The sequence below is a fragment of the Varroa jacobsoni genome, unplaced genomic scaffold (assembly GCF_002532875.2).
Source record: "Varroa jacobsoni isolate VJ856 unplaced genomic scaffold, vjacob_1.0 scaffold_789, whole genome shotgun sequence".
Lineage (NCBI taxonomy): Eukaryota > Metazoa > Arthropoda > Arachnida > Mesostigmata > Varroidae > Varroa > Varroa jacobsoni.
Genome location: NW_019213691.1, coordinates 128,304 through 141,405, shown reverse-complemented (window position 1 = coordinate 141,405; position 13,102 = coordinate 128,304).

Sequence of the window (13,102 nt, the reverse complement as noted above, 5' to 3'; positions counted from 1 at the left end):
ATCGTCCGAGTGTATGGTACCGCACGAATTTCATAAACGCAACCCTTTGTCGTTCCTGCAGTGGAAATATTCGGTGCATTTCGTTCGGTTTTGAAAAAGAAGGGAAAGCGAGTGATAAAAACTTCCGTCTTAAGTCGTTTATGCCGGGCGTAAGATCCACGGGTGAGGCGTCTCTGAGCGTCTGGAGGTTTCCATATGTTCAGAAGATTAGATAGATCACGGGAGCAGCCGGCCGCCTGCCCGGCAGTACAGTGAAGTGCTTCTGCTTGCCAAAGGGGTTCCTTCGGGGGGTATTGCCTGCTGATAAAAAAAAATTAAATTAATTTTTCAGCGCTACGTTCCGTGCGGATGAGCGCTAAGATGCTATAATGGGTAGAGCCGTCTGCTTCTCGCCTGATATCTTGAGTCGAAACCCCATGTAGAAAATTAATCAGTAGTCCTTTCGAAACCGCCCGCGGAAGCCGCCTGAGAACCGTAATTTTTTCTCATCCTTCCAGAAATGGTCGTTGACAATATCGTTACCTAGCTGGTGTAGCTGTACGCCATAAATACTTTTATCACGATTGTCTACATAGCTTTTAGTACTACTACTGTCATATGTCTTTGTTAGTTTTGATTAAGTTAGGAAAACCGTATAATCGCTATCGAGATGCACCGAAAAATAATCGCCAGCTGAGAATAGCCTAGATCTGTCAATTGTTATTGTTATATGGCAAATATTTTGGTAATTTAGAAACGTACGCAGTGGAGATAAAAAGCTTCGTTTATTTTCACACGATATTTTCTGTTCTACCGCAGAGGGTTGGGCAGAAGCTTCTTGATAGTTTAAAAAATTTCCGTACAATTAGACAGTTTGTATTTTGCATCGGTTAAAGTGACAATGAATTTTCTTAGGATATAACGCAGCGTAAAGTATTACAATGACGTATTTCGAAAATACAATTGGCCAGTGCTGATCCATCCTATCAACAGACAATTCCTCATGGAAGTTTCGAATATATCAGGTGCATGTTTGCGCATCCTTCTATCCGAATATATCCGTGTGTCTCGGATTCAATGCTAGCAGGTCTTTCTAGATAAGTAGAGCCGTAAGTTTTTCGCCCGCCGTAAAGCTCTTTCTGCAAGCCATACGTAATCAATTGAACCTTGAGAACCTGGTGATCTTAACGGAGTTCGAAAAGCAAGGCTGGTAGTGATTGGGTTAAACCGATATTAATGAAACCCTTTAAGTGACCACAGCAGATGTTGATGTTGTATTTGGGTGGACTAAAATTAAATATTTTACCTTAAAGTCAAATTAGATATTAAAAACACGTAATATTAGCCAATTTGGCTTCCATGCAGGGATTGCTTATATGACCCGATCCATTTTTGGGCCATGAACTTGCATAGTTCAGCATCAATTACTTAATGAATACGGTTTTTCTATTCATGGACCATTTTCGATACTATTCGTATGCAATGTTTTTTTACAAAGCCTCATAGCTTCATAATGAATCGGGGAGTGGCGTCATGTTGAGGTCGTCAGATCAGCATCAACGCTGCTCCGTACGGAAGCGATCTCCCTGGCCCCTTTTTATTTGCGGGTGAGGCAGCTCCTTCGCATTTTTTGACTACTCGCTCCACTGTTGTTTAATTAAACATGTCGCCTTACTCTGAAGTGCCATCCTAATGGACTTTCCAGTGCTATCGCAAGTTTTCCGATACGACACAATCTACTCCGAGCTCCAACGTTCTTCGTTGACAAACCGCAAACGCAGCCACGCTCTGCTGCGCTCCCAGCGAACACAGGACGAGAAATACGAAGTGGAATACAGACATTTGATGGATATTGTAACTCTTATGTTTTAGACGTATCTGGCTGTTCTGTCCTTACAGCATCGTATCATAGGAACTATAAAAATGCTATTAATGGACGTCGCCGTTACGCATGTGTTACATAGTGAATTTTTTTGTGCCGAGAGTTTTTTTTTTTATCTCCTGCTGCTTCATTAGATATTAAATGATGATGTCTAACTATTTACAGATCCACTTGTTTTTACATCATAGAAAGGCTTCAAATGTCAAGGACTTTTGGTCCACCCTATGCATTGTCTAATATGTCTAATATGTAACCTCAGAAGGTTCGACCTAAATTCATTGTACGCATTTCTCTGTTTTGAATATGTCTTTTCCTTCATGCGTATACTTCAACAGGCTTTCGAAGCTTTTCTGGTATCTCCTGAAGCATCAGTTGTCGAGTGAACCGAGTGGACGACAATGTTAATTATAGACGAGCACATATGTGGATTTCTCGCTCATCGTTTTGTGGTTAACAGAAACGTGAGGGCAGGTTTGAGATTATGGGAGCGATGAGTCTCAGCGAGCTGGAGCGAGAGCTATTTAAAATATAAGTATACAGTATAAGTCTATTTAAAATAAATAGACTTATACTGACAGCTATGACGAAAATCGACTCGAGAGAATTGGCGAAGATGGCAGAAAATGATTTGAGAAAAGAATCGACAGTAGACTACTAGTGAGTAAGACACTGTAACGAGATGCATGATACAATGCCTCCAGCCGGTAAAATAGGAATAACTATTGAAAAGCCTCACCGGATGTAAAAAACAGACAAAGGTTGGAACTTGGGCTATTAAGGGAAGTCGCGCAATGTTTATAACTGGGTTATAGACTTTGTAATAATTTTGAATGGTGCCTGGTATACAGTAGTTACGATTATATATATGATCAGTTGGCACATCGAAATAACGTACAGGCCAAGGGATGTTAAACAAGCGGAGATTTAAAGCGGTAAATTTTAATGATCAGCGCAATGTAATTGTTTGTCAAGTTACAGCAGGTCTTTTATTAACACTTCGAAAAGCTTGTTAATCTGTTAGTTATGTTGTTCCTTGACGCAGCTGTATGTTCATGGTGGCATACCTTAATCTTGTTCCTTTCATTAAACAACCTGGTTACCCACACAGCTCAATATCTTGAGCATTGTTCTAAGACTATTGAACCTGCGTGGCTGATTTGTTGGTTTTTGTCGTTCTTGATGTTTGTTCTGCTGTAATTGTTATCGTGTTTTGTTTTTTTTTTTTTTTTTTTTTTATAGGACACTGTAATCGGTAACTACCAGATTAAGGCAAGGAACGTCCTAAAGTATTTCATCTTCTTTGTTCCAAGGTCAGCGTGAAGAATATAAGGAATCTACACTTTGAGTAGTTTAATACATATTGATGAGTGCACACTCACAAATCAATTCCATCTGCTTTCGCATATTTGCAGGTTAATATAAGCAAGATTAATTAGTTCCTTTAAGTTAAAGTTCATGAAGAACCGCAGAAATTAACCCGAGAAGAGAGGATTTATCGTCCACTGTCCCGCTCTGGGAAACGCGCAACGCTTCGCCAAGGGTTTGAAACAGGTTTAAGTTCTAAGAACTTAGAATGGTCATCTAATTGAGCAGCTTGTTTTTTTGACGGAAAGCCGGGAGAAGGATTCAATAAAGCTAACATCTTAACAGAGAAAAAACCTGTGCTGCGATATGACGGCGGCATTGTGCCTGAGGAACGTAGTCAAGTTCCAATGAATTAAGCTGCAAGATGATTTCTAGAATAAACGCATGCTAGCGGCTATATAACGAGTGATTTTAGAACGCTCGCTTCTGTCTGCAAGCAACATAGCTAGAATGGTTTCGCCTTTTAAACGATGTCTCTTCTTAATTAAACACGATCCTGGCCAATCTTGATGGTGTCTAAGGGTATAGTGAGGCTAACATTATCAATTGTTATTAAGTCATTTGGATAAGTCGCGCGTTCGAAGCGATTTTTACAGACATACAAAAGAAAACTTCGCGGTGGGAACATATAATGAGGAAAAATTTTGCTAGAGGAACATACATTCGGAAGAGAATTTGTGCTGCGACGATGTTACGTAGTACCGGAGTATGAAGCGACTCTAGAGTCGAAATATATGAGTCACTCCAGATTGACCAAGGATTGGGCAAGAAAAATTCTAAAAAAACACTGACCAATTACGGTTGCCATGAGCGAATATTTTGTTTGCTGTTGTATCACTTCCTCATTGAGGGTCGTATTTGCCTGAAATCTATTAGACTGGATAATAACAGATTGGATTTCAACAGATTTACGCTGCACTCATATTGTTTTATTCCGTCTCTTCCGTTTAGTTGAAAATTATTAATACATATTGATCTAATCCGCTCAAACCTGGTTTATGTGAACAGGTTGAGGGTAGAGCGTGACTGGTCGATTAATACAGTGCTAAAAAATCAGATACCATCAAAATTTCCGGAATGGATGTAAACATACAACCGTCGACAAAGTCAATATTCGCTGTTCTGTTTAGTGAAAATAAACAGTACAATCTGATAATAAATAGCACGGATGAAGTAAGCAAAATTACGGCGTGGCGACATTTCTCTAAAAAGCCTTGACCAAAATCTGCATGATCCAGAGAAGCATCTACGGAGTAGCAGCGCCTAAGCTAAAGGTAAAAGGAAGGTAGCAAAGAAAATGGGCTTAGTTCCCCACGCGATTCCAATTTGATGCTTGATCAACAGAATCGAGGAGATAATGAGTTTTAGTCGCTATGTAGTGATATATATATATATCTACTGTGGATGTACAGAACTGTATATCGAGCTCAAGTTAAAGAAAAGAAAATTAACCCAATAGATACAGCACACTTTGATCATATTTTCAAACATCAACCGCACCGTAAACCTCTAAACCCTGATTCATCTACACTTTTTTTTTATTAGTGTCCAGCAGTGTCTCTATAAAGACACTGCTTTCTTTTAATTATTGATTAATTAATTACAAAAAAAAAGTAAGCTTTCTTTTAATTAGTAAATTGGTCGGTTTATTCGTTCATTTATATATATCAAGTATAATGATTCGATCAATCAGGCTGAATTTGATAGCGTCAATACGATGGAAGAAAAAGGCCAAAAATAACTCGTGGATTTCCAAGTAGTTATTGCCCTGAACTAATAGGTATGGAAATGGTGTCTCTAGTAGAAGCCTGGGCGTTACCATTCTAAAAGGGGCTGGCAAACAAATTTTTCGTTGAAGTGACAATCAGCCTGTAGCTGATAGATATTTTTAGATCAGCCTTAGCAGACAGCCTTTTACCCTCTCTTCTTTTACGTTGTAGTTGCCTCCTCTGCAACAACGGTCGCGGCCAAGTGTCAAAGTCTGGCAACTCGATTCCACAAACTTGAAAGGTAGGTATCAATATAGCGAATCTAAGATAAAACTGGCCAACAGATGGTGATCTTTGTGCTTCCAAGGCCATGTACAAACATCGTATTATTCCTAATATGCAGTAGCAATAATATAATACCTATATATTTCTACCCTGATGCAGGCCAACATTCAAAGAAGTTCAGTGCTCACAATAGCGGTTTTTCCGAGGGTCTTACTCGACATCTTATCTGGACGTTTCAAAGTTGCTCGATCCTACTCGACCCAACCGTCGTGAGTTTCTGCAAATAAAAAAAAGACTTGAAACTTGCAATACGAAACGAACATGTCTAATGGCATCCACTCTTTTCAGTTTGAAGTACGGTAATACTGTGTACCGTAATAGTGTTGTGGGTAACTTTTTTACTTGCTTTAGGGACACACTGTGGTCTAGGTTCGAACCCGGGCATAGACAGAGACACGCGGTTCGTTGCGTGCTGGAAGCCAACCAGCCGCCCGTCCGACAGCAGACGTAAAACTCGAAACACAGTAATACTAGCCTTTTATTGCCTTGGAAGTAGGCTATCAAAAAAAAAAAACAGTTTTTACATTGTTTGGACCAGAATTCCCAGAATAACATGCTAGCTCCAAAGAGATTCGAGACAACATATACTATTTGCTTAGGACAGATAGGAGCGTCTCTGTCAACTCTAGCGGCAAAACAGATTTAATTTTCGATGATACTGTCGTTTTGCACCACCTTATTTTTATATTTTTAGAGATGATAAGAAAGATTTGGCAGCGAATTGTCGACGGCATCGTAAGAACAGCATCTACCCTCGTACTGGCCACATTTCATTATTAAAAGCAAATATTGTATTATTATACACAATCGGCATTAGCTGGAGTCCAAGATCACAATGAACGAGTACGTTTATTTGTTATTATTATTATTTTGTCAAATTCAGTTCTTTACAATACACTCCCCGAGATCATCAGCTTTTATTTTTTTCTCGACTCGCAAAAAGTTTAGAAACGTTGAAGTAATGTTGTCATATTGTTTTCGATCGTGCAAATTCGCAAAAAATTCTTTAGGCCAGATATGTTTGGATCGTTTGATCAAGCTGCATGTTTTAAGTTTTTACAGATGGTTCAGTTAACTTACGCTAGGCTAACTTTCACAAAAAAAAAATACCTATGCCACCCATGAACGGCTACAAAGGTACAATATTAACCATGTGTTCGAAAAAGCTCCAAATAATATCCCAAAATATAATATACTTGTTCGTCGTACTATATGCTCGAAAGCGTATGTCTAAAGGTTAGCAGTTTAGCGTAGATGACATATGTCCGCGTACGGATTTGCGCTCTGCGAAGTGTACACACTTCGAAGGATCAACGCTACTGACTTCCCACCAGATCACTCCATATTGAAGTCGATTGAAAAAGTACACTTGCATCAATTAACTATTAGAACAACAAGAACCTGACCTGGACTAATGAATTTTCCCTGCACATCTCTCATGGTAAAGCCTATTAGATAACCCACGTGCTTTTTGAACGTGATCATAAATGCTATCACAGAACTAGTATATATGTAACAGTTATCAAAATTACAATATGACAAATTCAGGTACTACAGTAAGACACTCTTTTTTAGGACGACTAAGGTTTAACTCATTTCCTGGCAAATTTATGAGGCGGACCAAAAGCACCGGCCGTACCAGGGTAATACAAATAAGCACTGGAAAGCTTTAACCGCTTTGCAGGGCGTACTGTAGCATAGTGGCTGAATAGACAAATCTTCGCAATATATTTCTTAGGCTGCTCCATGAAGACCCAGGGCGCACAGTTCTATCCATATATGCCCTAGCCGTAGTATTGTCGCACAGCAGACTGCCCAGTCGAACCCGCATGCGTAGCCGTGAAAATCCTTGAAGATTATAAACTGCTCAAAGTAACGGACTTCACCCAATATTAAGCGGGGTAGATGTTAATCGAGATTCCTCAATGCAGCCATGATATACGTGTTGTAACTTGTATTAGCACTAAGTTCTGCTTGGTTTTATTTCATAATCACATTAACGGGAAGAGGGTCAGCTTTCGTCGATACAACTATATGCAGACGTTTATATTTTAGGTTTAGCTCATTTATAGACCAGGTAAATATATGACTTCCCTAATAGGAAAGCGGTTTTTTGCCATGTTAATTTTCTACGGCCCGTTTTGTCAGCTTATGCTAAGGTTATGGACATAGTTATTTTTATAATACGACCACTTTTCCTTGTGTACTTCTATTTATACTTTCTGGCTTACCACCGCTCACACTGTTTGTCCATTTTTGCTTGACCTTTTTCGCTTGACCTACTTCGGAAACCACGATGGGCGCCAGACTGGATGAGAAACGCAGATCGTCACATCAATGATGTCAGTGTGTAATAAATTCGCACGGAACAGCGAAAACTGGTGCTATCTAGATAAATCATTTAAGGCAGCGTAATTAGAACCTAAGTTGAAATAGCAGCAGCTGTGTCGCCGAAGACTGTACATCTCGCCGCTCTCTCAGAGATATACTCTACAACAGTTACCGATATGGCTGGAAATACTGCTTCTTCTCTTCGTTGTTATCCTCGTCCAACGACGATCCAAGACAACTACGGGATGACGTTTTTTGCCTAAAGTCTTTGGTAAAGTCAGGCCGCTGCTCTCAAATTGGTGTAGCGTGGTAACATCGTTCGGTATTGCAGAGTAAATGTTTAAAATAACTGCTCAAGTCCAAGTGTAGGACGTATTAGAACCTAGTATGCTTAGGCGCGTTCGAGGAGAAACGAATATTCTATTTCCATACCTTATTTTCTTTGCTAGCCCGTATCGCTGTTCCTCTAGAATCATTTAGTCGACAAACACTTATAATCGACAGAATAAACATGGAGCTTGTTTTTTTTCTGGAAAATTCTGTTTCGTTTGGGCCCGTTGATCGATGACTCTGTACGTTGTAGTACTAAGATTAAATAGGTTCCCTGCGCGAATACTGGCCCTGCTAGTGCGCTTCACCAGCTTCGTGGAACGGCAAGAATTGTAGCAAGCATGTGTTTTATCGAAACTGCTAAAGATTACGCGTGGGACATTGGAGGAAGTCTATGCACTTGCTCTTGGCTCGTTGGCGAGCTATCAATACTGAACTAATACCATCAGCTCTATCTATCAATGTTTAACACAGCATTTGATTGTAACGCTTACTAGCTTATCACGCGTGTTAAAACTATGTGTCAAGATGTGAAATGTTCTAGGTAAGTCAAATGAATAATACATACAATTTCGTAAATAATCATAAAACTAATCTGGACTTTTACCCAAGATATTTCCTCAGGTATTTTTCTTAAGTACAGAAAGAAATAGTAGTCATGATTTCATTGAAACATGTACCTCAATTTCCTCCATCATTTTCTTTGACCACTTCACGTAGTTAGTTCAAGTGTCAGGCACTTAGAATAAAGTTAAATAAAATATATAAAAATATATATATGTTGTTCTATTGCGTGCGACAAGTACGCTAATGTTCTTACATATACATAGGTTTCTTATAAGTCTGGTATGCCTAACCAACTGAACATAAACTATACAATAACAAAATAGATATATTTCATAACCGTTTTATTGTGACGAGTCGGTCCTATTTTAAGTTCTAAAGAAGACTAGCACGCAAAGTAAGGTGTTACAGACAGACATCTATACCTCGGCCACCCAGCTTTCTATGATGAGGCCAGAATGCTTACGGCCGTTCAGGATTAAAGATCTGCGTAATGACCAGCGTTGAGGATGTGTGCCGACACCAGTTGACATAGCTGAAGCTCTGTAGTGCAAGCAAGGATTCACTGGCTATCATCGTCGGGAGACGATGTAACGCGTAAACAACCCCCGGTATCGTGTCTGCCTTAGAACGGGAAATAAACATCCCTATTAAGTGTTCCGGCTTTGGCATTGTTTAACTCAGCAGGGATCTATCTATATGAGAGAGATCGATTGGCGTTCGTGTAACAGGTGTGCATCTGTGCTCGATGTTGACCTTTATGACCATAGGAAGCAAGTGCTGTTGATTTTTTTCTGGACCCACTAATGTCAAAGTTATTATTCACTTAGAATTAGACGGCAGTGTAAGAAGAATAGGGAACTTTAAACGCGGCGGACTACGCTGTTCTTATAACATTGCTGTCAACGACATCCTTGAGCGTGGGTTATCTGACGGGTGCACGACAAATACAATTTGTAGTCGGAACGTCTTCTGCCTTCTACTAATACATTAATTTAGATGACTGGAGGAGAACGAAGAGCACACGCACTCACCTACCCGAGCATAGGGTCTATAAGAAAACACTGGACAAGCTTACCTAGCATATCGATATAAAGTTATTATACTTGTCGATTTGCTTTAGTCGGAATAAGGAACACATTGTGACATCTGTTGTGAGCTACGAGCAGTTAAAATATCATCGATTTGTGTGTTCGAAGAAGACGTCACCCTCACAATCTAAACTGCATCTGCTTTAGGCGAATATTTGCCTTCCTAAATACGGAATTTACTACTCAAACTTACGTCATATTCTATTGTAAGTCTGCTTTTGCTGGGCCCTCACACTGCATCCCTATCTAATAATAGGGATCGCTTTGTTGGTCAATTCTCAGCGAAGACGGTAACAATCGGCAACACAGCGTCTGTTGTCACGTGGTGGCACCGACTCGTATACGCTCCTTTACGTCGATTGCAAATAGAAATAGCAATCAAGAAACGCTACTAATTGACGTAATCTGGCAATAATAAGAGAAGCTGCTTAAAATAAGACCAATACGCAGACATATCGACTAAAGCTTCAAGTGCTCCGCGCCTGCATAGGTCGGGAAAAGCAACCTGTTACGTACATGCATAATTCGTTGTTTTGCAGAAAGGAACTATCCAAATATGCGTTATCGACGCCCAGAATGGATTATGATGTCAGTAAAATTGTCATGGTAATGAGAAGACCAGAATCCTATGATCAACAGCCTGCTTTTCATCGATGAAATGCTTTACCGATAATAATAATCTGGAAAATAAATACAATGGAAGCAAAAAATAAGCCGAGCCATTAAAGCAGAGTTTTTTCAACTTCTGATTTATTATATTCTCAATCCATAAGTCACAAATAAATACTATCGTCGTCGCAACCAGCTTAACCAATAAGCCGCGTTCTTTAACAAACTTTACAGTGGCGAATGATAATGCTGGCCTCTAAAAGACCGTACACGTTGGGAATAGATCCTCTCTGCTTTTATGGGGCTTTGCTAGTACAACTAGACGGATCAAACACTTTTTGTCTAAAGCGCGAACTTTCAGTATCGACTGTAAAACTTCCTTATGAGTGTATGTATATATATAGGGATATCGACTAAGAACATTTAGAATTGGCAGTGGTCTCTAACTAAGCAAATCACACACAAAGTATTTATTAGATCGTTATAAAGCACGTCAGAGGTTATCCTGCAATCCTGCAAAACATTCTTGTGTTCAGGGTACGTTATCGTGCGTAGATCACAGTCGTATAACAAGCAAATCGTATTATAGATACAGGGGACGGAGGCACGAAGTTGATGAGGTTTGATACGAATCCCTTACGTAGGCCAGCCGTTCTGGAAATCCTTTGCGGTGATGGGAGTTGCAAACTCAAATTGTGGAGAAGAGGGTACTTTAATGTTATATTTTTAGACAGTCTGGCTATTGCTGATATGCGTATCAGGTTCTGTCTTGCACGCTCCTCATGCGTATACGGAACCTTTTTGCGTTATTGCATTGAGACGTATAATACAACGGATTATCAAGAGAATTTCTGAAAGCTCGTTTCTCTGAGAGCTGCGTTTTATCTTAGATAGTCTAGGCATGAATCAAAAATCGATTCAACGTATGGAACTTCTGTTGGATATCTATCTATTTCAGAACCATCAGAAATACATAAAAGAAGCGACTGACTGATGAAGTGCTTGATTAGGCGTTCATCAAAAGATCCAGGAGGAATTCAAGAGCAAACTGGAATATGGATATGCTTATTACAATTGTTTAGGGCGACAGAAAATAGGTATATAGACTCGTTCGCTACGTGGTGCTTATAATAGGCTCCCCTATCGTCTGGGGAGATCCTTAAAGCATTTAAAGGAACGACGAAGAACTTATCTTAATGATCAAACCGAGTAACTTTGGTATCACTTTCAGGTGCGGAAAGCGTCGAGCGAATGCCTCTTGTGCGACCCCCCTAAGATTTTATTTTTATAAATAAAGTAAGTTTTCAGATCAATTCATTCGGCGGGTCTTACAACATTTCGGTCGATTGTGCAGCAATGCAGCTTGTTCCGGCTGTTTGTTGTGACTGTTTAGTCGAAAAGCAGTATCTCCTAGACTACCAAATCGCCACATATCCACCGGCGTAACGCAAAAGATTAATTATACGATTGTTGTTTTGGACGTATTTCTCTCTAAACTGCAGGAATGACTGGGATTTGTGATACTCCGTTTGGATTTTGTTGAGTGACGATGGCGAATCATAAACAATAGTGAAGACTTATCATAGGAATGAGTGCTTCGAAGTTATGCAGACTTTGAGCTCGGGCAAAAAAATCTGGTGAACAAAACTCAAGCTTTGTCTCTAACCGCTGATAGCAAGAATTGAACAAGATAGTGCCGCGTTACTTACTAACAGACAGCAGCATCGGAGATGACTGTATCGGCAACGACCGGCCGAGGTACCTTGCCGTCCGCTGCTCACCGTGCAATACCTAATCGGCCCACGCGGCCCTCATATTCAGGTCCAAAAGACGCGTCGTGAACGCATCCATCGGTCACTGTAAGACTATTGGCCGATCCAATAGAAACAGCAGTACTGATTTAATGAATAGCACTGCAAACGTACGAATGGGTGTGTTTCTACTTTCGCGAAATGCAAAGCGTCATGCCAAACAACATAAAGGGGAAAGCTTTAATTTTGTTCAGGCCATACCTGTCTTTTAGTACAATTAAATGAGTCAAGTATGCAAGACATGACCGTTTTGTTTCTCCATAATTCTCGTTTAAGGCCAGGGAGGCGTCGGCAGGATGCGAGCACCCCACACCATTAGACTCATCGGCTTCACTTTACACTTCTATACATTTCATGCAACTGCAGGGAGGATTGTTACTGAGTGCTAGCTCATATATATAATATTGCGCGTAGAGCAATTAGCTCTAAACGTGACGTTAAGCGGCTGCTCGTGCTTTGGCGTCAAATTTGTTCTCTTCGCAAAATATTTCTAAATCCATTTGCGCTAATTAGTGGCTTTTTCTTTTCCATTGTCATTGAACGCAGAGCAAAGTAAGATTAAATAAGGCGAAAAGTAAGCGCCCATATGAGTGTTTACGTAGAGTTATCCTCCCATACTTTGCAACGACACTGGTGCAGATCTTAATATTGTTCCGAAAAAGATAAAAACCGCATGCATGTTGCAGCAATTTTGTAGTGCGTCAACAGACACAATGATCCCTTCAAGTGCTACCGCTTTGTAAATAGTGGTGTTAAACTTTTTTGCTTTTGTGAAAAGACACCCATCCCAATTAATAGATTATAGAGCACGGGGAACACGCATTGCTCATAAAAGTGATAATCTTTCTCTACGACGCTTTTGCTCCCCTCAACTAATGCACAATTATTCTAGAATGCAAAAAAAGTGTATTAAAGACTACAACGCTTACCGGTGTGATGTAATGACAACTTTTAGAAAAGATATGTTTACTGTAACGATATAAATCATATGTTCAATGATATTAAAAAATCGATTAAGTAAAAGGAAACATAAAAGAAAAGTTGAAGGCAAGTTAGAGCATCTGATGCAAACGTTCGAGAGCTTTG